At 37.6% G+C, this 25549-nt stretch overlaps 1 long non-coding RNA gene across 1 annotated transcript; it reads left to right on the top strand.

Annotated features, from left to right (window-relative positions):
- Nucleotides 1-7327: 7327 nt before the first annotated feature.
- Nucleotides 7328-18481, top strand: LOC309487188. Its single transcript, XR_014201792.1, has 3 exons — nucleotides 7328-7411; nucleotides 10345-10376; nucleotides 17785-18481. It is a non-coding gene; the product is annotated as an uncharacterized lncRNA (long non-coding RNA).
- The last annotated feature ends 7068 nt before the right edge of the window (nucleotides 18482-25549 follow it).

Here is a 25549-nt window from a genome sequence, read left to right as displayed (position 1 = left end):
TATAAAACAGTGTGTTTCAGACTTGTTTTGTAAGGTGTGATTCATGAGATTATGCATTGGCCTGATTTCTGTGTATGCCATGCAAATGATCCCTGGCTGTAGAGATTTATTTCATGATGATGATTATTTTAAGACAATCAAACATGATCCTTTCTTTGTAATCTTGTTTTAAGGTAAACTCATCAAAATGATTTTGTGTCTTATTCAATCCCCATGGGAGCAATGCTGTCGTAAGCTCATGACACATCATATATCGTGGCTCTAGAGCTCCTTTATGTGCAGGGAACGTCTGTAGATGGACTGCAATATTTGACTCCAATTTATCTCCATTTCCCTGGTCAAGCTATGATGCACGATCTCTAAAGGGGACTATGGATGAGTGAGCCGGGGTGATGGAAGAGTTCATAGGATGAGGAGGGTTAAGAAGGTGTGTGTGTGTGTGTTTGTGTGTGTGTGCGTGCGCGTGCGTTCTTCAGCTTAGCACCACTGATTAAATCAACTTTATTTCTCATTCAGTGAAGCGCTATAGGTTATCCTCATCCATCAGTGAGGCTGATAATCATAGCAAATGATGGAGGTTAAAGACAAGACATTTGTACATGAAAATTAAATATAATAACAAGATTTCCCCCAACACAGCTCATCTACCATTAATCAAAACTGATGAGCGATGGTTTAAATTAATCTCAAAGCCATTTCGATCTGAAAGATGTTTAGAAAGCTTTGACGCAAAAAGAGAGAACTTAAATGCATAATACAGACTTTACGTGTGAATATGGAAAGTGTTATAAAAGAGGTGCGGGTAAAAGGAGTGATCTTATCGTCCCTCAATCTATTTTCTCTCTTCTTCTGTCTTCAGTGCTGATGAAACATCGCTATTGTTTATGCTGAAGATTAGAACGAAATTGGGCTGAAACTGGTTGTTCTGAGGAGATGGAGATAAGGCTGAGGATTTGTATGGGGCCGTGTGCGGGGCCCTCTTATCGGGGCCCCTGCCACATGCACCATATGAAGTTGTTCAAGCTAATTAGCCCTGGCAGGAGCTCAGCCGCACCATTCAGCGAGGCCCCAACACAAACACTCATAGATACACATCCTGTTCATTATCATGACTTTTATCCTTTTTCCTTTCCATGACATGATTAGAAATTTAATTACAAAAATTTACATTTCACAGCAATAAGTCTGGATAAACAAATGTTTTTCATCAATGCCATTTTTTAAAAGCGAACGTCTGACACTTATTTCACCAAGACATTCCACAGCTTGATACACATTCACCCTAAACTGAGAGTGTGAAATCATGTTTGCTCAGGTCTTTGATGAAGAATTGTTAGTTTGATGATGCAGTATTTGTAACACATTCATTGATTAACCCTCTACAGATGATCTCTCTGTGGCCATAGAACACAGGTGTTGTTTCTCAGTCTCAGAGAAACAGTACAGTCTAGTTTATTAACACTCTCACCTTGACACATTCATGCCTTATGTGAGCACCCACTAGAGCCATCTGACCTTTGCAGAAAAATGGAGTGGTTTTCAATATGTGCAGACCCTGAAGACTCCTATTTGTGCTTTTAAATTACATCTATTTGGCATTTTACACATCTGTGAACTTTTGTGTGTGTGTGTGTGTGTGTGTGTGTGTGTGTGTGTGTGTGTGTGTGTGTGTGTGTGTCTGTGTGTGTGTGTGTGTGTGTGTGTGTGTGTGTGTGTGTGTGTGTGTGTGTGTGTGTGTGTGTGTGTGTGTGTGTGTGTGTGTGTGTGTTTATCATGAGTGCTTTTGGATGGACTAAAGACCACTCATTACAGGTAACTGCAAGAAATGTGGATGTGAAGCCTCTAGTGTAGTACTTTTATCATTACATTGCATATTTTAAAATGAATGATAAATATTAGAATCTATTGGAATGGTGGACAGAGTGTGATATTTGGAAAATCTGGCAGATATGAAAAAAGGCTTCTATTCATATCTTTGTGCTTCTTTATATACCTGGTGTCAGCCCACAGTGCAGCACAGTGAGTCAGATGTTAATTGTTATACCAATTAGCTCCTCTTCTGATATGACAATGCTATACTGTGGATTCAATGTGTCATAATTATAGAATTTTTTATTTTATTTAGCTTATATTTTAAACATGTAATAATTTATATTTTACAATGGATTTCCATATCTTAAAGGGATAGTTCACCCAAAAATGAAAATGATGTCATTTGACATCATGAGTTTCTTTCTTCTGTTGAACATATTTTGAAGAATGTTGGTAACCAGACAGTTGACGGTAGCTATTGACTTCCATAAGGTAAAACCATCAACTCTATAAATGTATGAGTTATGAAAAAAGTTTACAAGACCATTTAAAAGGAAAAAAATAAATAAACACTATTTATTCAAAAAAAATACATGGACACTATGGTTCAAACGTCGGTAAAACTTCTCTTATGTTTCTTAAAAGAGTCTCTGCTCACCAAGGCTGCGTTTATTTAATCAAAATGCAGTAAACTGTAATATTGTAAAATAGTATTAGAATTTAAATACGTTTTCTATTTTAATATATTTTCAAATGGCATTTATTTGTGTGGTAGAGCTTAATTTTCAGCATCATTCCTCCAGTCTTCAGTCACATGATCCTTCAGAAATCATTTTAATATGCTGATTTGCTGCTCAAGAAACATTTCTTATTATTACTGAAAATTGTTTTACTGCTTAATAGCTTTGTGAAAACTGATACATTTTCTGCAGGATTCTTTGATGAATAGAACATTTATTTGAGATAGGAATCTTTTGTAACAATGTAAGTCTTTACTGTCACTTTCAGGCAATTTAATGCACCCTTGATGAATAAAAGTATTAATTTCTTCTTCAAAAATAAATAAATGAATAAATAATCAAATCAAATAAAATAGCATTTCTTTACTGACGACCCCAAACTTTTGAATTATATATTGCAAGACAGACTGAGAAAGGAGAACAGAGTCCGTGTAATATTTGGTAAATCTGACAAGTAGAGAAAAGGCTCTTTTTCTACTTTCTTCCCAGAGTCTTATCTATAGTATCCTTCTTTATCTGCCTGGTGTTAACAGGTCAGCCCACAGTGCATTACAGCGAGTTAAACGTTAATTTATACACCAATTACCACTCTATTAGCTCCTCTTCTGATATGCAACTGACTAGGCTAACAAATCCCAGATCGAAGCATGCTCAATTGCTTGAGTGTGTATTTGCTGGGTAGTTTGTCTGAGACCTTTTTTAGAGGACTTGCTTTGAAACTTCTTCCAACAGTTGACCACATAGTAGCATGAATGGCATTACCACACTTCACTCAGGTAGTAGATAATTAAATTAGTGCACTTAGCTGAAGGTTAGTGCGCACACAAAAAGAGTTGATTTCATACTGTACAAATCTTCTGGTGTCTTTCAAGAAGGGTAAAATACATTTATACATCTACATGTATCTCCTAATGTCTGAAGAAGGCAAGTCACCTTGAACCGCAGCAAGTAATGCTCATTCATTCGGATAATAGAACACACTGCATTCATAGGGCTGAAGCGTATTGTGCATGCTTGTACCGCCTTTTGAAAACAGTGGACACCAAGCGAATGAGTTTTTGTGTTTTTGAGAGAGAGAAAGAGAGAGAAAGAGAAATGAAGGTTGTGAGAGAGATTTTTCACAGGCTTTATTTGAACAATGGTTTTCTAGAAAGTGACCCTGTGCTTGAGCGTTTTTCAATATCTCAAGGTAAAACCAGAGGAAATCAAACAGAAGAGACTAATTCTTTGTTCGTTTTTCTTTATAGAAGGAAACTTCCTTCGAGTTTTCCACTCCCATAAAAAAAAAAAAAAAAAAAAGCTATTAATTACAAACAATACAAAAGCAGAAAAATGTCCTAGAAAAATACATAGTGCAAAAATAATTAAAGCTTTTTTTCTTTGAGAGTGCAAACCATTATCTTCACATCAACATCTGACACAGGGGGCATAAGTGTATATGTGTGGGTGTGTGGGTGTTTGTGTTCACAACATAAAGCTGATTTCCTTCCAAGAAGGACACAGTGTTCTTAAATGTGCAGCAATATGTTTGTGTGAATGTGTTGAATTGTTCATTAATTAGCCTGGAATTTTCTGACCTGGTTTTTAATCCCCTCACGCCAACCCAAAAATGACAGGATCACCCTTAGATGAGATGCGCAGGGCTTTCTATGATCAACTAGCCACCATTTCTTTCATAGACATGGTGTCAGAATGTCATTGTGTCTGCATGCTCACACACACAGATCCTCTGATCATCCGAAGATTAGAAAATGCCGCACCAAGCCAGAGACTCGTTGTAAAAGGACTGGAGTGAGTTTTTAATGATAGGCTACTGATGCTCTACTACATCATGGGTCCACAGAGACAAGCTGAATCAAACTGAATCTGAGTTTCAAAATTGGCCTCCAGGTTTATATGGGGGATGTCAACATTTAAGTGCCCTGGCTGCTGTCATACAATATTCAAAGCAAATTCCCTTAGGCGAAATCCTGCTGCTTAATGGATGAAGCCGCTCAATGCATTTACATGAATGATGGAGTAATATGACGTTCATTAAGTGAATGTACAGGTGAACCTGACTATGAGTCCCTTGGTGGTTCCCGGTTCGCCGTAGACTATGCAGATGGAAATGTAACTGGGCCTCTGCTGGGTACGGTTTATCAGATGCATTACACACTACATCAATATTCTGCTCAATATGCAAAATATCTGCAATATTTATTCTGCATGTACATCTGGGAGAAGGCATATGCGGCAACCAATCCCACTGATTTCCCCCTTCACCTGAGCTCTAATGGAAGTTTCATGTACTGAGAGAGACTGATCATAGTGGCCAAAGGATTGACTGGGAAGAGATGTTGAAGAATTGGGTGAGACCAGAGGAGAAAGGATTGAAAAAAGTGATGTGGTTATATCAACTGCACATTACAAAGGAAAAGTGTCTTCTTCTTTTTCTATTTTCTATGTCAATTGTAGATTGATTCACCTCACCAGGTTGTTCTGTGAAATGATCAACACATTGAGCTTAAGTAGACCAACCATTGAGGTGAGTTTAAGGGCATTTAAATCTCTTTGCCTGACAAGTGGCAGATGAGAGCGTGTTTGGGAGACTAATTTGAAAACAATCACTGGCTGCATACGAAATTGCATACTTTCTTACTATTTAGTAGGCAAAAGTAGTTTGTGAAAAGAGTTGTATGTCCAAATTTATAGTATTTAAAAAAAGTAGGCAAAAAGTACCTGGATGACATTATAGTTCCTGAAGTGCACATCTAATGGACACTTTACTTTCCCATGAGGTTATAGGATTTGCGAATGACAGTGAAGCAGTGGAATTGGTAGGTCACATGACAATGACAACTTGAGGAATGTAGATTATATTCATGCCTTACACAAATTTCATACTATATATAGAACATACTTTTAAGGGTCACAAAGTAATTACATATTCAAAAGAGGCACCTACTCAGAGAGTTTGTGATTTTGGACACAGTGATTTTTTAATGTTTCAATATATATATATATATATATATATATATATATATATATATACATTTTATTTTAAATGCTTCAAATTTACTGTGAAATCACTAAAAAAATTCCTTAAGACAAATTGTTTACGTTTACCAAATTGTGTTGTTTAAAACTTTTCATTTTGTATTCTAAGATTTAAGGTTCTCCTTTTACATAATTTAAATAAAATGTATCAAAAAATCAACACACCATTCAATTATATATATATATATATATATATATATATATATATATATATATATATATATATATATTGGAGGCCAAAACCTCACTCTCCTGATCTCCGCCTCCCATGTCGAGACCCAGGTTCAAGGCCTGCACAGAGCAGGGTGATATATATATATATATATATTGCATTTACCATTGTGGTAAAAATCACAATTTCATGCAGACTGGGTGATATCTCCTAATTCCCATTGTGATTCCCTCTGTTTGTCCATTTAGACTGGATGAGCTGCTTGCCTCTGAGTTAATACCCAGGCATTAGTGGAAAATGTGATGAGGGATGTGGCCTGCTATGTCCCAAAGGGCAGGTCATTGTGAGTGATGATATCATCACATAAGTTTTACATAAGCAAGGTAATTATGTTTATTTATATGAATGGTGCTAGAGGAGCAGATGTTGCCTGAGGTGACCCGGCCTGGATCTACCTGAGATCAGGATCTGCTGCTTTCTGAGGTATATGTTACTTGGGTGGTGCACCACTGAGTGACAATCACATGGTTTTGACACCTAACTGCTGATTCGAGTAAGGCATTGTGCTGCTGTCATGGATGCGTGGGTAAGATCTCCATCATGTCTCTATGTCAATTTAGTGTCTGGTTCCAGCTTTAGGCTTCTCTGTACTGATCTCTTCCTCAGTTTAACCACAAAAATGTCACGCTGGCATATCTACAAGTAAATCCTGGTCATGACGTGTCTTGATTTGCCTATATAAAAAAGCAAATTATCTTGAGTGAGCATGAATGAGAGTGAACACCAGTGCCCAAAGAGGACTGTATTCATTAGTAATAAAATATGTAATTCATTGTTGTTGCAGTGATGAACGACTACTTGAAATAACAATTAATGATGTCAGCATTAAAAAAGAAGTGTTCAGTAAATGTCTTCTCTTGTAAAGCTACAGTACAGTTCGATTCCCAGGTTATAAACAATTGTTACAGATGCAAATAGGAAGTGACATATCACTCAGTTGCCCAAAGGCAAGTTCAGATTTTATTTGACTGGTGTTGACTAATTGATACAACGATGGACTGTCTAACCACAGTCTCAGGATGTTGAGTGTGCACAATTTTGTAGGCATGTTAGGACACTGCAAAATTTCACATTTGACTTGGAACGACCAAACAAACTCTGTTTAACATAATTTAAATGTGTCATTAGCAACTAAATACTGTAGGTGACCTCCACCATTTAGGGTTGTATATATACTTTCAAACACATTTTGATTATTATATATACATTATTATTAGTTATAATCATCTATATGGTGTCTGTTTTAAAACTGTATTGTTTTTGAGGAATTTATTTAAACACAATAAAAAGTTAAACCATAAATACATTTATATATAGGCTAGAAACATAAACAATGAATATACTGTGAAAACTGTTTCGTGCATTTTGTATTTCATCAAAAATAACTTTATTATTTGATTAATAAAGTATGAGTGACCCATGATTGCATTAGGCCTATGTCTGCGTCGTTCACGTTTCATTTTGAGGCCACACCCTTCTCCTGTCAAATAATGTCTTCTCGTGAGCCAGATACGTTGATGCGTGCATTTGTGAAGTCCACAGTTTCCGGCGAGCTTAAGGAATATTATTTTAAAGTTTTCTATTTCAGGTATGGTACTCTATATTTATCGAGTTATAGCCTACTGTTAAATGACACTTCTTAGGTGAACAGCTCTGGTTTAAACGGGAAATGTACAGGAAAGCATATGTAGCCTACGTTATGCGTGTGAGGAATTATCATATTATTATGTTTAAAAAATAAATAACAGCGCATGAAAATAGTTCCTTTCTAGTCTCTTTTTTATTTATTTTTTTTTTTTATGCCATCAGATAAGGCATTACATCTAAGAAAATTATTTCTTGTGTCAGGGACTATTTTTTTTCTGGCGGAAGGATGGAATTTAATGATTTGACTTTAAAAAAAAAGTTAACATATTAATACATATATTTTCGGCTTTAATATTTGTATTGTGTAGTATATGTTTTATAAAAGCAATAAGGTACTCGAGGCGTGCTGTATTGTGAATACAGTCACAGCTGAAGGGGTTGAAGATGCTCCACTTAAAGCGTTAGTTCACCCAAAAAACAAAAACAAAAAAAGTCATCAATTAGCCCAACTCACCCTCATGTCGTTCTAAACACATAAGACTTTAGTTCATCTTTGAAACGCAAATGAAGATATTTTAAATGAAATATGAGAGAATTAAACTCTGGAGGATCAACCATACTTGTTTGAGAACAAACTTCATTGGTTCTTGCGGAAGCTCAAATGTGCAAGAATGAAACTCATTGGTTCTAGCTCAAGCAGACATGCTTGAGCTTCTGTTTACCAAACTGATGTGTGTGCATTGATAAATGTTTATGCGAATAAAAGTATAAAATATAGCTGCAAGCAGCAATTATCGGGGCCAAGCGCAAGAAGACGACAAGACATGCCAACATGGCTGGGAGTGTCAGACCAACTGCAGCAAGGAGCAATTAAAAGACATTTTAAGATGATTGTAGGCAAAATAGCTGAATATTCATATATATAGTAACTAAAAATATGATTTAATGGATTATCACTTTCGACCAATAGGTGGCGCAGTTACGAAATTGATGTGTTGTGGTCAGAGTGAGGTGAATGACACATACAAAGTTTGGTGTCAATATGGTGTCATTGCACAGATAAAGCCTGAATAGTCCTTTTGTCATCATGCCTCAAATTTGCTGCTGCGGTATACGAAAAACGGTTTCGTCTATCAACACGAAATCCATAACTTTTAGTCGGCACAGTCTGGAGATGAAATAATTAGATTTTGTATTCGATACGGTATCTATGTTCTCGGCGTGACCCAAGGAATCTATTAAGACCAGTGTCATTACAATAGGCAGATTTATTCAAAAGTTATTAGCATTTTTGGAAATTCTGTTATAACATTTGACCAAAAGGTGGCACTGTCTCAAAATCTTTTGAGTACCTTCAGTGCATTCTGAGTTTCATAATGTTACTCCAATGCATTCGTTAAATAGCATTTTATATCACAATACTGTATTGAAGTCAATGGCAATTTCATGTTTTATTCTATTATAGCGCCACCAAGAGGCAAAATCACAAAAAAATGTTGTCAAATTTGATGAAAATATCTCATTTCGTTTAGGAGTTATAGACATTTATATGTATAAACACATACAAAAATTACCCACACCTGACTTTGTTTGCATTTTTATGCCACTTACTATTATTATTTTTACATTTGGGCAATAAGCCAACGACCTATGTTTTCAAACTTTGATGGTGGTTTCGTCTTGATCGGTCAAACGGTTTCGAAGATATTGGCAAATGTTTTTTAAGCGCTAAATCACAACGCTACACAAACCGTATGGCAAAACCTAGCATGTTTGGTATCGTTGGACTCGGCAAGGATTGAGGAACCTAATGAAATGACTCCCGTGAAAATCAGTCTACCACACCCAGAGTTATAAGCATTTGAAATAAAAATTTTACCACTAGGTGGTGCTAGTTCGAAACTTCTCAGGCTCATTCATTGCATCGTACTGATCACCCATACTGAGTTTCGTAACAATACGATCATGCGTTAATAAAATTCAGCATTTTGGTTTGCCAGCATTCAAAATGGCCGACGCCTAAAATGGTCAATATGGAAAAATTGGATATCAGTCGACTCGGTATGACGTCCTGAATCTAACGATTTTTGGACAAACCGTTCAGAAGTTATGAGCAAAAATAGCCATTTTTCGTATCTCCGGACCAGTAGGTGGCGCTGCGGCTGCGCCGAAACGCAGCATGTCTCCTCAGGTCATGCTTGTTTTGTCTGAATACGATAAAGCGTTGCGGAGATACAGCCTTACGTCTGTTTTTGCTACGTACAATTTGTTTGTGTGTTTATCAAAAAACGGTTTGAATTCTTGAACTTCAATTCCATAACTTTTTGTCGCCACTGCTTGAAGATGATCTGGTTAAATTTTCATGCAAATCGGACAAACCGTCTTGGACGGAAAATTACGTCATAGGGAATCCTGCAATCGAATCTTCGTGAGCTAAGGAATTAGTACAAAAATTATTTGGAGAGACTCCAAATTGCTATGGTGACAGTTCAGACTGTGCTTGGCCCCTAATTAAATATGTTCATCGTATAAAGCGATCGTGTCTCTTCAGAACATCTGGAGTGAACTGTTCGATTCATAGGATTCGTTTTATGATCTTTTTATGAACTTTTTGAAGCGTCAAAGTGGTAATTGCTTGGACTTGTTACTTGTTTCATAGAAGAACGAAATAAGGGTGAGTAAATTATGACAGAATTTCATTTTTGGGTGAACCAACCCTTTAACATGACTGTATTCATAATACAGCACCTTAATATATAAATTATAATGTAATTCATATATTTCACAATAGATTTACCACGTTTGCGATTTGGTCTGGTCTCATTCTTATTTTTCTTATTTGTCTTTTTTCAATGAGCTATTTAACAAACTATGGTTATGATTTTCTTGAAGTAAATGTAACATCACGTGACATGTTGTTGACATCTTTCGTAGAAACGCTGACAGAAGATAGGTGATCATTATGGGTAAGTACAACATGCACTCATGTTCATTCATGTTTTTCGTGCTTCAACCAGTAGGAAAAATTATTTGAGCCGTTTGAGCCGAGGCAGCAGTGAGTTAACAACACAGTGTCAAAGCTGCATTTATTGTTTAATTTTTTTTAGAAAATTTATGTAACTTGAAAGCTAACTTTGTTTTATCGAAAATAACGAAACACAAAACTATGAAAACATGTAGAATTTTAAATTCATTACCGTGATTTATTAATTTGCTTGTTTTAATCAATTCATACGATTTATTAATTATTTTAATTAAACCGTGGCCACATTGAACTAATTAATTTCCTCGTTGTAATGTAGTTAAATTGTGGCCACGATTTACCTAAAATGAGGAAACAAATGTATTAGTCATGGAAACAAATTCTTAATTCGTGGCTATTATATCTTATCAAGTTTTTTCTAATAATCGCACTTCTCCACAAATGTCTCCACAAATTGTGACTTCCGACTCAGAATTATAGAGCGGTTCGCGTATGCAAAATGAGCCCGTGTGTACAACATGTCAAAACACAACATGCACCAATGTGTACAAACAAGCGTGTGCTGTAACATGCTTGTGTACAAAATGTAAATCATATAGCAGATGCACCCAGCACAGCTAACAATCCCTGCACAATGTGGCGTTGTGCACTGCATGCTTTGGCAGCATTTGAATGACGACTCTGAAGCCCCCAGCCACCCCTCCCCTCACACCCGCCCTACCCACAGCTAGGCTGCCAGTCTTTATCTTACTTGGTTGGGTACAGAAAAAAGCAGCATGTGTGTGTGTATTAGTGTGCATGTATTATATTGGAGGTCTTGAGAGTGGCTTATGGACCTCAAAACATGCTTGTGTCCAGTGGGGGCTGTTTACATGAATGGAAGCGTTTGCTTCTTTTTTGGTGGTGGTGGCGATGAAGGCCCTGCCCGGCTCAGCACTGCTGAATGGAACGCCCTTTTACCGGACACTCCCTGCCAGCCTGCAGGGTTAATGGAACCGTCATGCGGGGGTCAAGCGCAGACACCTGGGTCTCCGTTAATATGCTCACAGCGATTACTGTGCCAAATGGGCTGACCTCCTCTCTCTTGCCTGCTTTCTTCTGTCTTTCTCCTTTTCTCACTCTCCTACGCTCTCTCTCCATCTCCCTCGCACCTGCCATCTTGCTCTGGCATTGTGTGGCTGTGAAAACGTTTAACCGACGTTGAATGAGGAACCCCTGTGTTAAAAGGGAAGGGGGCAGGACACACAGAGAGAAAAAGAGGCCAGAAAGGGCACGTCCCGCCCTCCCGCTCTCTCTCTGCACTCGTCCCCGCCGCACGAAGGGCACGTCTTTGTTTGTTTTTGAATAAGAGATGTTTGGGATGTCTCCTATGTTCGAAATGAGCAGCACCGTCAGGAATATGAGCACCGCAACATGGATAGACACACCACTCGCTCTTTGCCCGGCTCAGGAATAACAGACGCACATCGAACAGTGGCTGGATATAGCTTGAGGGTGTGTGGCTGGAAGGAATGTTTCATCCCCCCTCCCTTTAATTCTTCTTTGTAGCTTTTAAGCAGTTGCATTCCTGCTGGCTTTTGTTTTGGGGGTGGAGATGAGGCTGCTAATTGGTAATTGTTGTCCCTCTTGCGGCCACTCAAACGCTCTCAGAGCTGTTAAAGGATCACCTGGGTGACAGGTCACTGTTGGCACTTCCGTTGCACATGCTTAACCCTTGTCCCCTGTGTCTTCAGCCCACCTCTGGCCTTGCAGATCACGACCTTTGACCTCACCTGTCCCAGCATGGGGTCAAATTGAAGGCTAGCCTGGGGTCAAATCTACAGGACCTAAGTTGTCTACAATAAGCTTTTACATGCTATTTGAGCTGAGAACTAATTAACATGATGCACTTATCAGGGATGTGCACAATTCAGAACTAAAGAATTGGCTCCCTTACAATTCATGAGTGTGAATTTGAATTGAATTGACGACACCTCTCAGGAAGTTGGATTGGAATGTTAGGGCCCTATGAAATCTGTTTTATCATTTAACATTTTCATGTCCATTTTAATAGTTTAATTAAATCTTAATAATTAAAAAAAGGATGTTTAATCAATTGAATTCATAGAACTTTAACAATTTAATAATTTATTAAAATTTGAACAATAATAGTGCCCTATCAAATGTTTTATTTGAAAATGATTTAATACACTTTTTTTTTTTTTTTTTTTACCAAAACCAGTGGTAATCAAATGAATAAATAAAACTTCAACAATTTAGTTAATCTTTTAAATTCCTTTAATGTCTTGGAAAACAAAGTACTGTACAAAAGAGGTTTACTGTTTAAAATAAATCATGGCCAAAAAATTTATTAAATCAATTGTTATTATTACTTATAAGTACATTGTTACTTAGAAGTACATTCTTCTGTACTAAAGTAATATTTTTCTGTCATCATTTCTTCAATTTAAACATTTATTTTGTCAGGTTGTAGTGAAGAGTTCCTTTGCGTATCTGACGATACATATTTAAATAGCAGTCTTTTTGCATTTTTTTATAGTCACAGACAGTAGTACATATGTACAGCCTTTTTCGTTTGATTTATTCATCCAAATTTCATGGTTTCATACCATCATGGTGACGAGTGGAGCATAAGCTTTTAGTTTGAGAACAGATACATTTTAAATATTCTATATTGCTGTACTCATTCAGCATTTGGTATGCTATGCTAATGCTAAAGCTTTTATGTTAACAATTAGCAAGGTAGCATTTATTGAATTAGCTAGTTAAAGCTAACCAAGTTTCCTCTATTAAAAATATTTAAGTTGAGATTGCATGACAAGTTAAATGTTTGAATTAGCTTACTCAAATATTTCAAGTTAAGAGTAATTAAAAAAGTATGAGTACAAAATAAAGAAAAAACGTCTGTTCTGCTTAATTAAGCTTTGAATTTCTTAACTTAAAAATGTTGATGTAGCTGATTACCTCGATTTTTGTTTTACCAACTTGTTTGGGTTTACAGTGATGCATTTTAAATTCAGTTCTACTGTATGTGATGCACAACCCTGGCATTTATATCAGTGTAGGTGGTGAAGTGATTGTTCAAGTGAACTGGAAATTTTGACATTACTCCTGACCATAATTGTTTTATAATCAAAAGAGTGAAAGAAAAAACAAATGAGAAACATGGTATTCACTCATTGGATAAGAACAACTCTCACACACTCTCGGACCGTGGAGCGCACACGCACACACAAAGAAACAATTACAATTTTTCATTAAAATACACTTAATCCTTTTATTCGAAACATAGTTACACAAGTATACACAATGAGGGGCGAAGAAAGAAGGAGAAGTCGTGGGGAATAATTACACATATCATGGAGCCAGGCTTTTATTTGGGGTGTCACTTGTGATGTCACAGGCTGCCGGCACTAATTTGAATTCAGACCTTTATCTCTGGCCCGCAGCAGATTTGACTGACGGGCCACCAAACACTCGCGCCACTGTCCTATTGATTTCTCTAAATCCCCAACAATGGCATTTGCATGCTTGTTTCTGTAATAATACAGATATGCCATTTGGAATGAAAGGCTGCGCAGACCAGAGGTAACTAATTGTGTGGCGTGTAATGAGTGCAGTTTCAATTTGATATAACCCACAGCTCCACTCGCCGCAGCCCCACGCTAAGTACTTTCAAGTCTTTGTGGGGAAATAATTGATTTTTTGTGCTTTGGGCGCGAGGAAAACTATTATGATCTTTTTGAATAATGGCAGCGGAAGGCCTGTGAACGATTTAAATTGGTATTAGAGGAGGAAGCCGTGGTGGGAAGATAGCAAAGCTGCTTGACTGACAGCTTGCAAATGGAGCCCAGGCTGCTTGATTAGTCATTCTCTTAAGGTGGAGACGAGGTTTCGTTTCTAGCGCTGGTGGTGGACCGGCTTATTGGAGAACAGCAACGCTGGCTTCTTGCTTCTACAAGTGCAAACTTTCATTAAGGGAAGAGGGGTTGCTCTGTATGACTCTGGCAGGCACTGGGGGTGTTTTGTGGGCTGAAAGGGTCCATGCTTCGAGGGCGGACAGTGGAGAACACTTTTCCACACCTCCTTTTCCGAGTAGCCAGTGGACGGTCTTAAATGAGCTCTACCTGTGCCAGCTACAGGGATTTGAAGCAGAATGTGATTATTCTGGGTATCAGTGAGCCTTGGCGCTGCTCTCTCAAGGTTGAAAAACTCATTTTTTCCCCAAGCTTTTGTTTCCTCAGGAACAAAAGCGCTTTCTTAGTTAACGCAGCATGTTCAAATTTCATGCTTTTAATTGTGCCCATAGATAAATGTGTCCGCGGCACTGGGGGAATGTTGGCTGCACGTGTGCATGCGACATCATTGTCAAGACAAAGTGTGTGTGTTTGCATTCAGAAGTATGGCGTTCTTTCAAAGGCACTTGCTTATTGCAAGAAATCCAGGAGCTTGTTTCCAGTGCGGTAATCCAATTCCACCGTTACTTTCAACAAGAAGACTTAATCTGGTTGAAAATGTGACTAGCTTGGATAGCTCCATGTGCTAGTGTGTGCACAAGTGTCATCCCATGTCATGTCTGTGAAGTTATCTTGCAGAAACACAGTGCTCGCTGACGGACTGTGTGTGATAGCTTTCAAATTGATGGTCGTGCGGATGTGTATATTTAGACCGCATTGTGTACATAAAGATTGAGTATTTTCAATGCATGTGCATTGGCACATGTCGTCAAGACTAATGGTCCAGTAAAGAAGCCAGTGGTTGAAATCCCATGCTCTACTCTTTCGATTTACTGATACGACAGAGAGAGCTATCACATGCAAATTTCACACACTGCATTTGACAAATATATTGAGTCTTGATATCATACCACCAACCACTAAAGAGAAAGTGGGAAAGAGTGAATGAGAAAGAAATAGAGCTTGAGGCATGTGTTACCGGCAGATTTGAGTTTGTATAGATCACTTCATCAGATCTCTTGTCAGTTCGGCCCTGATGTGATGGCTTAATATGTTTAGCTCTACTGGTGGTGACAGTGTATGTGCGTATGCTGAGGGAATCCGTACAGATAGAGAGGCAATGGGCTGTACAGCACTTTACCCCCCAGCCAGAGTGTGGTTATCTCATCTGGAAGCAAACACACACACACACACACACACACACACACACACACACACACACACACACACACACACACACACACACACACACACACACACACACACACACACACACACACACACAGCCAGCCCTTTTTTCTGGCTGGGACCTACTCAACATATTGTCTCTATCACATTATTGCTTTGACCCCTGTCAAGAGCAGTGAGCTCAGACTGCAGGCAAATAGAGTCTCTACATCCACTGACACACTGACACGCTCACAATCCTCTTTTTCATACACATCTGCTGCAGGTTTCCTCGCATTTTCCTAGTTAACACAGGCCTCTGACTTTATAGAAATATGCAGAAAATACTCAGAATAATAAAAATCAGGATAAAAACATATATACTGTATACATATGCAATGCATAAAATTATATATTTTTTGTAGATAAATTTCACTAATTTAAGCACAGTATGATAAGCAGTTCATATATATAAGAATAGACCAAAAAATATATATTTTGCTCTTTTTATTATTTTCATTATATTTACTCTATTTATTATATTAAATACATGTATTCATTATAGTTACCATGTTATGGTGTTTTTTTTCTTTTTTCATTTATTCATTCAGTCATTGAAGGAGAGAATGTATGATTAATATATCACTTTAATGAATAGTCTACATATCTGTGTATATAAGTCATTTGTGTGTACATTTTTAATTTTTTGTCTTGTTTGTATTATTTCCTCACATTGCCACTGGCATCTTTTCTGTTTCAATATATAAATTAATCCATAAAACTGAGATAAAATTAATTGGAGGAAAATGAGTCGGTAACGCATATTTCTTAAAATGTTTAAAACAATTATGAGTAGAAATATAATCTCAAGCAATAATTGTTTTGTCCTATAATCATTAAGCAATATTTTAATGATTATTCTGAATCAATTTATTCAAGTACCACATAAATTAAAATTAAATGCAACTGTTATTTATTTATTTAAACCCAGATCTATCTTTGTTGGCTGCTAAAAAAATTTTTTTTAATGTAAAGTCTTTGTAAAAATACTTTTTAAAATTTGTTTCTTATTAATCTACTTGGAAGACAACCCGATCTCACAGTAAAACGTGACTATTTTATAAGGTGGCGACTTCTTATCAATTCGTATGATTTGTACAAAAACATATGATTTTTTAAAATTAACTCATTATGATGGACTACTCCTAATCCCGCCCCTAAACTTACCCGTCACTGGGGTTTAAACAGATCGAATAAAAACGTACAAGTGAGATCATACAATTTAGCCACCAAGTAAAATAGTTACGAATTGCTGTGAGATTGTGTTGGTATTTCATATATATAGTGAAAGCAGAGCAGGGAATTGTGGTTATCTATATGGACATGCAAATCAAAATATATGCAAATATTACTGAATATGCATATGTAATATATTATTCTACAAATTTGTTTCCACTTTAAGTCACTCCTACATTCATGTGCATGACCGGTCCTTTCTCTCTTTCCTGCTATCAGTCTTCCTCTCTCTTTCTTGCTCTCTGTCTAGAGAGGCGAGAGCTGTTCATTTAGTTAGTCATAACTAATAGCGTCTAATCTGAGAGAGGGAGTCTCCAGAGAATATCGGACAGTGTAAAGGTTAATCACCACTGCCTGGTTAGCCAAGGAAGACGGGCTAATTCCTCGGAAGGCAAATGGCATGCGCTCGTTATCTGGACCGGCGATAAGGAGTGTTAATGTACCAGGCAGAATGGATGCTCAAGGGCCGGGTTCGCTTATCAGCAAACTTTACAACAGGAGCCCGGGAAAGCGCACAACCCCCGCACCACACAATAAGCGCCTCAGTTTACCTCTCAAGCAGAACTATCACAGATCCCCCCCCTCGCCACACACCCTCAGCGATGCGCGCACATGCGCACACACACACACACACTCACAGAGTGCCCCCAGATTCTGGGGTATTATGAACGTGGGCTAATTGGAAGATCACTCTAATACATTAAGAGATAAAATACTTTGGCCGGTCGCCTAAAGCGTGGATCAGGACAACATTGGACAGCTATCTAGGCTTGTCACACACACTGATATTTCCATACAAACACAGCATGAGCAATTACCCAAAACACATCTCTGTTTGTGCCTCAACATACTCCCTGCCAGTGTGGCAGCCCAAGGAAAATTAGATGAGCTCTGGATGTGTGTGTGTGAATTAGTAGGGCTGTGAAGGAGAAATTGGCTCAATGTTTGTCTGATTGTTTATGTGTTTATTAGATGGGGAGGAGAACTGCCTCCAAACCTTGTGTGCCGAGGCGTTCCAGTCTTCGGGGAGGTGAGAACTGTCACGCCTTCTTTGGAGAAATGCATCCTCAAAGACACTGAGGTAGAGAGGAATTGTTGCTGAGATAAAAGCTAACACACACATGCTTCAATGTTGTTGTCTTTATAATTACTAAATGGTGTCACCATTCACACTGATGTCTGCATTTTATCATTAGTATCATATTCTCTGGCCTTTAGTAACAACAGCTGGGGGAAACTTCTCAATACAGACATTTGTTTTCCCAAAAAGGGGTGGAAAGCATTGGAGAGTTTTTATGTTTTCAATTAATGAAATTTGTAGAATTCACTCCAGGCGAACAAAATTCTTTATGGATAGTCAAATCAAGTTTTGCCCAGCACACAGTGGCATTGTGATATTTATTATTTGGGCAAGGAATGTTGCGTTGATTAATTATGCAATTACTCTGATTTTGTAATGTCTTTATATTTTAGGAGGTAATTTAGTCTAACCCTTTTAAAACCTAATTCTTAAATTTTTGCTCTTGCTTTATGGATAAAAGAGGATAAAATGAATTATTTCTGAAGGCAGAGGTGCAAAAATCTTAGCTTTTAGAATATTCCGAGTAGATATTTTGCTGACCTTATTCTTTAGAAAGATTCTCTTAAGAACCATTTAAAAAATGAGGTATTTTAGCAGCCATCTCCACTCTGGTTTTCATACAGTAAATACACATTGTACTTGTGACTGAATTTTGCTGAAGTTATTCTCTCTAAAAAGCTGTACCATGTAGTATAATTAATGGTCTACACCCAATTATATATTCATGAATATACATGAAAATTAAATCAAAACTTTTTTTGAAGAACCATCTGCACAGTATTGCAGTAATAATTTAAAGACACTTCACCCAAAAAGGAAAATTCTGTCATTTTCTTATTTCATTCCTTTCTTTTTTCTGTGACTTTCTTTTTTGTTTAAAACTTTTCCACAAGATAAATAAAGTCATACAGGTTTGGAACGTCATGGGTGAGTAAATTATGACAAAATATTCTTTTTTTGGTGAACTATCCCTTTAAGTAATGATGCAAGTTGCATGTACATGATAATTTGGTCAAAGAAGCCTTCCAGCTAGAATCATGTTGTACACGAGGTTGTGCCCTAACTAAATAAAGGAACCATGGCTTTTAAAAGTCAGATCAATTTCATACTCTGTAATGATGAATCTGTTTGGGATATTGGGCCTTTTGTGTTGGCAAAACAACACGCCACAGTGTACTCAGCTATTGTTGTGGTGATGCGCTGTTAAATCCGATTTTCTGCCCGTATGGAAATTTCATGTCACCCCTGCTGAATAAGCCCCTTTTTACACCTCCTATCTTGTTCTTCATCCGCTACGGTGCGGTTCTGGGAGTTGAAATCGCCCGGAGACACATTCTTTAAACAACGGATGTCTTCACTCAGTCTGTAGACCTTTTTCTTACCACCCACCACTTTTAATAATTAGTTGCAAGCAATGACTCAATTCACTGCTAACCCAAAAACAAACTTGTGAGGTATGATACTGTTAACACGGCTTTGAAGGTGATCGTGTTTTTATTTTCTCCATGTAGTTTTGATAAATGTTATTTTTTATTTTTTTTAACAGATGAGTTGTTCTGGATCCAGAGCTGTGCACAGCACCCCCTGCAGGGACACACAGCTGGATAGAGCAGTTGTCAGATATTTCATTTGCAGCATGTGTGTGTGTGTGTGTGTATATATATATATACACACACACACACACACATTATTTATACACACAAGATATGTGTATATAGAAATATGTAAATTACATAAGTTAATTATTATTATAAGCTTACATTGCTTATTTATTATTAGAATTAACAGTACAAAATTAATAATAATTATAATACTTTTTATTTTTATTCCTTTTTTTGCCACTGAAGGTAATATAGTTATATTAGTATTTGCTAAACATGTGGACCCATGTGGCCTGACATAAACTGACGTAAGTCTGGAAATATTTGTTTGAGGTTTGTGGCGTTTGTAAACCTTGTCTCATGCTCACATTGCTGATTAATTATTATGGTTAATAATAATAATAATACTTTTTTTATATTTAGTTATTTAATTACTTTGATTTAGGCTTTTCTAAAGCTTAATTGCTTATTTGTCATAATAATTATTTTATTTTATATTGTATTGTATTTGCTTACATACCATTAAAGGATAGGCCCTGCTAATTTGGCATTTATATTTATATTGCTAAGCAACACAGTTTGTGGACCCAGTGGGGTGCATAAACTGACTTAAGTCAGTAAATATCTATTCAAGTTCGGCTTTTCTAAAGAAGCCATATCTTCATTATTCCAGCTCAGCACAGACCCTTGGAAACGTGACTCTGACAACAGTTCCCGGAGCCAAGCTCAGGTTCATATACCCTGCTGAAAACAAATGCACGGAATCCAGTACATGTGACAGGCCTTGATAGCGATGAGGAGGGATTTCAAAGAGCCTGAGGGAGTTTCTGCTCACCCTCACACAGACCACCCTCTCTCCTCTCTCCTCTCTCCTCCAACAGTCGCTTCCGCATCACTGTCCAACAGCCAAAGCTGTCCTCTTTACATTGTCAGAAGGGTGCCATATTCCTTCTCTCTCTCCCTCTCGTCTTCATCCTATTTTCATTCTCCCCTTCATTGTCTTCATGAAATTGGCAGATATAACATTTAACTAAATGCAGTATCTCCTCAGGGCTGTCTGGCTGTAGTTCACTTTGTGAAGGGGGTCGCATTACAATTTGCTGAGGAGTGTGATTCGAGAACGGCAGACTGAGAGAGCAGGTAGGGAAGAAAAAAAAAGAAAAAGTAATTTCTGGATCCTTGTTGAAAAAAGGTCAAATGCTTTTTAATGACTGTGTTTTCCGATAATGGCAAACGGGGACGGGTAATAATAAACTTGCAGATTGGTATCGTGCGTCGTGCACTTAAGCGGAGCGTGGCATTGAGGACTTAATTTACTGGCGTGGTGCTAGGCGACTGTCACCAGGTGTTATTTCTCTATTCCAGATGCTAGCCCTGTTTGCCACAGGCCAGAGCCAATTTAAAGAGAGCAAATACAGAGGTGCGAGTGCCTAGTGTGCAGATACTGCTATTGAATGATGAATTAGAAACCTAACACAGATATGAACAACGAGTGGACTGCATTCACTAAAAAAAGGAAGCGATTCTTGGAACCAATTCTTGGTTTAATTAAAGAGAAACAAAGAGAAGGACACGGATAGGACAGAAAGAGAGATCACAACCATAACGATTAGCTCTTCTGTCTTTGATTAATTACCAGTGAAGCTCTGACGTCTCACTGTTATTTTATTTTCAGGGCTTTCACCTGTCGGAATATTTCATTGTGAATTGATTTGGTTGATGAGCCTAATAATGTAAGATCAAAAACAGGTATCAGAGGAAGTGAAATTATTGTCATATTATTGACATACTCTCACCAAGCTTTTATTAAGAACTCTTATTGATGAAACGAAATAAATAATTTTGTAAAATTTTCAAAACATCTCAACTGGGTGTTAATGACGTTTTGTTTTTCTCAGTTCTGAGAAAACTCATTTTAGACGACACTAAATAGAGACATTGACATTAGCATGCGTTTATCTAGCAGAGGCTTCTTAACATAAAATTTCCCTTCGAGGAGCTACTAAATGCTGTAGTACTAGGGGGATTTTTGACAGCTGGCGCTTCAGAGTATGCTGGGATTTTTCACTTCACTCAATACTTCAGTCTTCAAGGGAGTTTTCATTATACTAAACACTGCAATGTCTTGCAAATCTCCACTCTGACAGGCTAATTAAAGGGACAAATCTGTAGTTAGTGTTCATTAAGATACACCCATCACATCCTGTATGAACCTGACTTAGTAAGATTTCATGTACAAATTCTGCTTTCTGCATGTGTAAATCTGAAAAGATTGTTTCTCTCATATTAATCAGTTTAATATTTTACAATGTTACAAGATTCAAATGTGTTAAGATTTATAAATCATAATGCTAGCATAAAATAAGACCTTAGCATGCTAAAATAGCTGATATTTTGAAAGAAGCAACAGTAATTTATGTTGTCTATAAGATCTGTAATACAATCTGTATTTGTCTGTAAAATTTGTAATAATTTTTGTAAATATCTCATATTTGTGTTGGAATGCACATTTATTTAGATTATAGATTTCTGAACTGTATTGAAGGTAAAAATGTTTAATTACTAATTTTATTTTTTTAATAATTTCAAATCAACACAGATTTTGGAATAACAACTGATACTTTAATATTTGTATAATATTGTTAAAAGTGCACTTTTCTTCTGCTAAACAAATCATTTGAACATTAGAATCTGAAAGATATTGAATTGCTCCTTGTATTTGCTTCTTTTTTTCTGCTAAGTAAAAGATATTTTTTACAACCTTTCAGTGCAAATTTATTTGTATACAATCTTAATCCTCTAGGAGCAGTTAAACATTTAATAAGTGGAAAGATCCGTGAGAGGAAAAGGACTGAAATGCCTGAAAACAGACAAAGCATAACGGAAGTCTGTCTCCCACGATTGTTCTCCATTACCTCCACCATACAAGCACTACTGAATGTCCCGCAGCATTTAAGAACTGTGCCAATTTTTCATCTCTATTAAAATATTCAGCAGAACACCAAGTCATACACCAGCCCTACTGTCATGTTTTAAAAATATATGGAAAAGGCTTTTGCTCTTTAGACCAAGAGTATAATGCCAGATGTTATCAGGAGATTTACACCATATTTTTTCCATTTTGAATGTAAAGATATATGACTTAGGAATACAGTGAATGGATCTTTGTCTTCTGGATCGTTCTTACGTGCATTATTGTGAATGATTGGCAAAACACAAACACATTCCTTTGTCTATTCAGACCTTGTTCCATTTGCGGTCGCCTTGTTCAGAATTTGCTTCTTGTTGCCATATGCCAAAACAAGCATTTGTTTAGCTGAGGAGGAGGAGGTTTAATTCAGCCAGTCATCTGAAAGCGTTGGGTTCCTCCTTGAGCTTTTGACGGCGTACTGCACTAACATTCTTGGCGGCCTTAAAGGTCTAGTGCATTCCACAGAGAGTGAAATCTGAAGCCAACCTTACAGATCCGTCTATAGTGACGTACACGATTTTTTTTTTCCCCCTCTGTCATTATTTTTCTTACAAGCATATGCCCCCACCCTTCCTTTAGTCAGTCCCATTTGTCTCCGCACTGTTGTTCCTGTCCTGAGAGAATTCTCAGGGATGGACAATGCATCCCAAGCAGACCCACTGCACATGAAGGGCATAACGGTTGGGATGCAAAAGGCCCATCGCCACCCCGCTTCGATCAAGAGAGCACTTCTGTGTCTCAAAGGTGCATTTTGGGGATTTTTGAGGGTTCCAGGAGTGGGGAGCTTTGGACAAGGTAAATAGATGCACTCAGGAGGGAGAAGAGCATCTTCGCTCTTAATTGGGGATCGGGGAGGGGGGTGCTCACTTTGGCACTGTTGCGAGTTGCTAGCGAGCCTTTAGGCGCATCCTCACAATGTGAGGTAATTGGGATTTCTACCTTTGCGAAAGCTGCTAATTTTCCATAGGAAGTGCTAACAGGACCTTTGTCCAATATGTTTTCCTTTTTCCTTCCTCAGAGAGTTACAGGACTGAAGAGCTGGGAATGGCTGGGCCCACTACCTGAGTGGAGGAGAGCCTCCGTAATGAACCACTTCACATAGTGGTTTACAGGGGGAGAAAAGAGTGAGAGAAAGGCCACAGAAAAGGAAGCCTAATTCTGTGGCCTGAGAAAGGCTGGGGCCACAAAAGGTCTTGTTTAAGGACGTTATTAAGGGTATTCTTCAACCGTGCTTAGTCTTCAGTAGCAATGGGCCACTTAGGACAAGTGTACCAATCTCAGTCCCCAATGGAAACAAACTGACGCCATCTGTCAATGTTTACCATTATGGATTTCATGTATCAAATCCCATATGCACAGCTTCAATACCGCAGTGGTCTTCAGCATTGTCTGAGACCAAGATGTGTTGACCAACTCTGTCGCGGATCGTGAAGAAACAGAGCTGAATGTCTCTTCAGTCTTAAGGCAGGACGCTTTGTGTTTGGCGGATTGCTTGTGATCGTCTCTGTTTGTCAAGTGACACTATTTTCTTTCTTGACATTGTCATAAGTGCAATTCACATGAATGTCTCACTGAACTTAATCAAAACAGGTCAAACACAACTTGTTCGTGATTTCTCTGTTATTTTGCATATGTATTTATTCTTAAAATGGAACCTAATAGCATCACTCAAAAACATTTTAGCATACTATAACAGCTTTGTTCTCAGAAATATGTGCTTATTAACTTATGCATTCAAATTGTGTCCTCTTTTGGTCCAGAACTTACAAAAACCGACAGACAGAGAAATATATTTAGTCCTGGAGGCTAGAGAAAGAAGCAGCTTTTTTCTACTTCTTCCTCCCCCTTAAACCACCCCTGTCTCTCTCTCTCTCTATCAAACAATAGCCCCCTACCCCTTACCCTGAGTCAGTCTCCTGCCCTATAGGACATTCGGCATTCCAAAAAGTTAGCCCTTCTTCCGTTGTGCCTTTGTATCTTGATGGCCTGGCTCCAAACGAATGTGAACAGTATTGTGTAGGTTGGTGGCCTTTGGTTCCTGGCTGTATTATATTCTGGATGCTTTTTCATACCATCTAAAGCGGTTCTGATTGGGCGCCTCAAATTATAAAAGCCAAAACTTCAGAAACAAGGAACTAAGATTTTCTTTTTAAATAAAATATCAGTAATGATTAGTGCTCAGGCTGATGCTCTGATGTGAAGCATAAAGTACAATATTGAACGTACAATTGAATCAATTGCAAGTCTGGATATTAAAACAGAGAAGAGAGGTTATTTTAAATGATCACAGTCAAATTGAGTTATTATTTCATGCTGCAAGGAATATGACTTTAAGAACTTGTTCATAAAAATTCATGGCAGTCAGATATTATCTTATTGTTTAATATTAAATTACTACACTGAAAAATAAATGGTGTAGAAACTATTTTCACTCTGAAATTTCCCAATTAATTACAAAGAAATGACAAGTAATGCATTGAATAACATGTGAAACTTTGGAGTAGACTGAGATAGTATTTTCTTGTAAAACACTCCAATAATCGGTTTTATTTACAACTTTCGAAAACAATTTTTACAGTGCTTATCTAAGATTCTCTATTGAGTCTTCAGACCTTCCAAAAAGGCATGATGCATGATCATATTTTTTGACAGTCAGGAGTTACATAGTGCTAGAGATGTTGCGGTAATGATTGTGTAGATCTTAGAAATGGCTGGTATGACTGCATGATTCCATTCAGCAGTGGAATATGATGATTGTAATTTCACACTGTGAGAGACACACAGATTGACGGCCAGTGTCACGGTTCCATTAGAGTTACTTCACTGTGAACTGGCGAGATGCTCTGTTCTAGAAACCACTGTCACCACGCTGCTGCAGAAATGACAAGCGCTCCAAAGAGAACACGACTATGAATGTGTGTCATCTTTTCTTCTCCCCTTGCAACGTCTTCCTCAATAAAGCAGCAGCAGAGAGAACAAAAGGAACAATGAGAGGAGAGAGAGAACGAGAGAGGGCATACTGTATTATAGAGAGAGAATCTGCGTTGACATCTGAATTACATTTCAGACATGTGGAGAGAGAGA

The sequence above is a fragment of the Leuciscus leuciscus genome (assembly GCF_965113295.1).
Source record: "Leuciscus leuciscus genome assembly, chromosome: 22".
Taxonomy (NCBI): Eukaryota; Metazoa; Chordata; class Actinopteri; order Cypriniformes; family Leuciscidae; genus Leuciscus; species Leuciscus leuciscus.
This window is presented reverse-complemented; position numbering and strand designations above follow the sequence as displayed.